Below are 5080 nucleotides of genomic sequence, written 5' to 3'. Positions count from 1 at the left end.
TGATTAGTCGATAGTCTTTAGTTTTTAGATTTAATTGCATTCTGGATCAGAGACTCCTTTTCAAAAGGTAAGAAATTTGGGGGCGCCCGGATGGTTCAGTCGGTTGAGCATCCAACTCTTCATCTCAGCTTAGGTCATGATCTCACTATTTGTGGGTTCGTGCTGGGTTCTGCACTGCCAATGAGGAGCCCGCTTGGGAGTCTCTCCCTCTCCCTCTCTGCCTCTCCCCCATTCGTACTGTCTCTCTCTCTCTCTCTCTCTCTCTCTCAAAATAAATAAATAAAAACTTAAAAAAAATAAAAATTGAGAAATGTGTCTACACTGGATCTAACTTCTCATATAGACACAGGACACGTGCTTTTTTAGGCTGCCAGTGTGTCAAGCCTTCCCTACGGTGTCCTAACTCTGAGAACAGGTATCAGATGCCAATTTTCATTCTTTATACTTATGCTGCCATTTCCCTCATAGGAAAATAAAGAGGAAAGAAAAAACATTTCCTGCACAACAAACAAATCTCTATCAGAAAATATAAAATAAAAATACACCTAAAGCATAGGATGATTCTAAAAAAAGTCGAAGGAAACCATATATCCCTTTGTAAATGGAGAATAGCCCTATGTATTTAATACTCAAGTTTAAAACATCCAGAGTTGAGATAATAAAATTTAAGGTGACATTATAATACCTGGGCTGTAGGTATTTGAGTATGAAACTACCACTCTAAGAATACTTCTTTGTTCATAATAAAGATGTGCGCAATGCTTTATGGTTTAAAAATTCCATTAAACACAGCATCTCATTTGATCCTCACAAAACTGCCATGAAGAGAGTGTGGAGCTAAAGGAAGGGATAGTCAGTGAAGCTGATTTGTGTAAGTGCATACAGTTAATGATAAAGCAGGGAATAAATCTTAGTCTTTGGACTTTAAGACCTGAACTTCTAATCCACGGCATACACATCCTATAACCTCTCAGAATACAGTGATTTAACATGTCTATCTGATTTGTTTATTATATTCACACTGACAGTGCAGTCTTCTTCATTCAGAGAATATGAGTGTATTTCTGTAGATCATGACCTTTTAACTTAAAGGAGGCAGTCTGGTTTAATGAAAAGAATTCAGTCTTTGGTTTACATTCCAGTTCTGACATCTACCTATCTTGTGTGGGAACTAAAACATGATATAGGTTCATGAATTAAACTTACTTTGCAAGGTTATAGATAGAAGAAAATGAGATAATATATGCAAAATGTCTAGTATAGAGTTTGTCTTAATACACATTAGTGCTATTCCTCTTTCCTCCATATGGCTAGCCACCTTGCCTCCTCACCCAACCCATCTTGGGCAAGACAACATATAAACCAGATCACTGTGTGTCTGCTCAGACCACTGCTCCAACAACGCCCAATAATTCTCTAACCATGTCTTATCGCTTTCTCTCTAGAAAAAAAAGTTCAACAAATAATAGGTAGGTATAAAGTGACGAATGAGAGATGATCTTTGCCTCTTCTCTATTACCAGGGAAAATCAGAATTTAGCTCTAGATATCTCTCAGCACTGAGGCCTGGCGGCTATTTTCCCAATAGCAACCTCTATCCTGAACAAATTGTAGTGGTGTCTGGAATCCAAAATTTATCTCTGACATTATTGATTTTTATTATCTAATCAACTGCTCAGTAAAATAAAATTTTAGGTACATAACAAAGGTACACACAAAATTTTTAGGAGGCATTCTTTATTTCCTTATTTGTTGAAAATATAATCTGAATTTTAAATTACTTAATTTCAAACTCATGTCCAGAAATTTGGTGACCCATTTATGGAATTTGGTTTTGGAAAACTTGGGCCACAGGCAATTAAAAAATAGTATAATGATTACCAGAGAGGATAATGGAACTGAGGGAAAACTAGAAAAAGCTGTAGCATACAGTTATAAACATGGAGATTTGTAACACAGTTACATTTTATTAACAAAAAGCTGGGGTGCCTGGGTGGCTCAGTTGGTTAAGCAGCTGACTTTGGCTCAGGTCATGATCTCACAGTTCAAGAGTTTGAGCCCTGTCTCAGGCTCTGTGCTGACAGCTCAGAGCCTGGAGCCTGCTTTGGATTTTGTGTCTCCCTCCCTCTCTGTCCCTCCCCTGCTCATGCTCGCGCGCTCTCTCTCAAAAATTAATAGTAATAATAATAATAATAATAAACATAAAAAACCCCAAAAAGCTATACTTCCTGATCTATAATTTTATCAAAAAAATTTTTTAACATTTATTTATTATTGAGAGAGAGAGACAGAGAGACAGAGCATGAGCAGGGGAAGGGGAGAGAGAGGAGGAGACACAGAATCCAAAGCAGTCTCCAGGCTTTAAGCTGTCAGCACAGAACCGAGGCGGTGCTCGAACTCACAAACCGCGAGATCGAAGTTGGATGCTCAACTGACTTAGCCACCCAGGCGCCCCCTGATCTATAATTTTAAAAAATGATTAAGAAAGCTAATCACTGACTAGGAGGAATGTATTTCATATCTTTATACATTGGAATGGAATTTGATAAGTAAATTCATTTGGGAACTCTACAAACTGAGATAAAAGCATCTAATTTTGAAAACCACAGTAAACAATTAAAACCGCATTTTTCTCTTTCAAAGAACTAACTTGAGATGTCACTATGTGTTTGCCATTTCTTTTCAAACTAGGTGTGTCAATTTACTCCCATTTTTCTTCTTGAATCTAAAAATGCAAATAAGCAAGGTACGTTAAAAAAAATTTATTTGAGAAGGGAAAAAGAACATCTCTCAGAGAAGATTTTGATTGAAACAAGCCTTTGCTTATTCACCAAAGTATATTCTCAGGGAGTTTTTTTTTTTTTTTTTTTTTTTTTCTCAAACCCATTTGGAAACGCTACCTTGAAGAGTGATATTTCAGGAGAAGCACTTTCTGAGTTGACAAGCCGCCACTATCCCTCCTCACTAAACACTCTACTTTTCATTTCTTGCTATGACAATGGTGTTAAAATCTCCAAGGTGGTGTTTAGGCTGCTCTCAAACTATTCCATCAATTTGGGAACCTTAAATGCTTTTCTAAGGAAACAAAGTTGATAAGGCTTTTGAGCTTAAAAAGAACGGTGTATATGAGTTTCCACTGAATAATGCATAGATAGGTTTATGTGGCATGCTAGGTTTATCTAATTTTATCGCTGTAATGAGAAATTCAGAAATTTTACATAAAGTAAAACCTAGCATTTAAGTTTCCAGATTTCATTTTATGAAATATAATAATAAGAACAGAGACACTGTCAAAGGCCAGAGTATGGCAACCAGTGGCTAGGAGGTCTGCTATCTTTCTTAGATTCAAGGTGTCCTAATAACTCACGCACAATGTGCATTAGTGATCATGCTGAAGTCATTGTCTTCCCCAGGACACTGTCAAACGTGCACAACTAGCCTGCAACTGTACCCCCAACCCCACCCAACATACAAAGCGCTGCCACCTTCCTAGGTCATTGGCCCAGACTTAACCCCTTCCTGCACCAATTACAGAACTGTTCATCTCATGAAGGCTAGTTAGTTGCACAGTTCATACACCTCAGGAGACCTAGGAGGACAAGTTCTCCAATTGGGCCAGGAACTTGAAGCACCATTCTCTGAGACAAAGGTCTGTACGCCTTACCTAAGTTGTGCTAACCAAGATTTTTGTATGTTCTGTGTTTGCTTAGATTTCGTTTTGAGCGTTTACTATCTTTCATTTATAAATTTAAAAAATCAGGCAAATATAAAAATTGAGCAATTGAGTTCACTGCACAATAATTGTCAATAATCAGGGCCTTTTAAATTTTTAATTTTCCTTCCTTTCGCCACATAGTTACAATAGTTTCCCTTAGAAAACCTTTTGAAATTTTAAGATATACAGCAAAAGTAACCATGTGTTTTAAGGCACAGTTACCCTTAAAGTAATTTTCATTTTAATGGCTAAATACTGGAAGGCAAGGTGGGTCTTCAACATGAACTAAGATACCAGTACCTTTCCCATTAACCCACAGAAAGAATAGCTGTGGTTTCTTTCCTTTTCTATTCTCTTCATGTGTTCTATACTTTTAACAAATTTTTAAGAATATAATACAGGATTATTATTCATAGGTACAATGTTGTATGGTAGATCTCTATAACTTATCCATCTTGCATAAATTTTATATCTGTTGATTAGCGAGTTCCCACTCCCCACTCCCTCTAGCCCTTGGCAACCACTGTTCTATTTTTGGCTTCTATGAGTTTGACTATTTTAGATACCTCATATAGGTGGAATCATGCAATGCTTGTCCTTCTGTGAGTTATTTCATTTAGCATAATGTCCTCAAAGTTCATATATGTTGCTGTATGTCAAAGGATTTCCTGCCTTTTTTAAGGCTGAATAATATTCCAGTGCATGTAATATATATACCACTTTTTAAAATCCATTCACCTACTGATTAATTTTTAGGTCGTTTTTACATCTTGGTTGTTTTACATCTTGAGTAGTGCTGCAATGAATGTGGGAATTTTCATATGCCTTCAAGATATAATTTCAATTCTTTTGGATATTATCCAAAAGTGAGATTGCTGGATCAAAAGGTAGTAATATTTTCAATTTTTTGAAGAACTTCCATACTGTTTTCCATAGTGGCAGCACCATTTTGCATTCCCACCAACAGTGTACAAGGGTGCCAATTTCTCCACATCGTTGCCAACATTTACTGTTCTTTTTTTTTTTTTTTCATGGCCATTCTAACAGATGCAAGAAGATATTTCATTGTGGTTCTATTTGCATTTCACTGATGATTAGTGATTTTGAAATTCTTTTATATACCTGTAGGGCCTTTGCATGTCTTCTTTTGAGAAATATCTATCCGAGTCCTTAATTCAACTTTACCTTACCCTCAAGGATTTAGCAAAAAAAAAAAAAAAAAAAAGAAAAAAGAAAAAAAAAAGAACAATTAGCAGAAGGAAGGAAACAATAAATTATAATAGAAATAAATTAAATAGAAAAAAGTAAAACAATAGAAAAAGCTCAATGAAAGTAACAGTTGTGTTTTTTGAAAAGATAAACAAAA

The sequence above is a fragment of the Leopardus geoffroyi genome, chromosome A2 (assembly GCF_018350155.1).
Source record: "Leopardus geoffroyi isolate Oge1 chromosome A2, O.geoffroyi_Oge1_pat1.0, whole genome shotgun sequence".
Lineage (NCBI taxonomy): Eukaryota > Metazoa > Chordata > Mammalia > Carnivora > Felidae > Leopardus > Leopardus geoffroyi.
Note: the sequence above shows the minus strand (reverse complement) of the source record.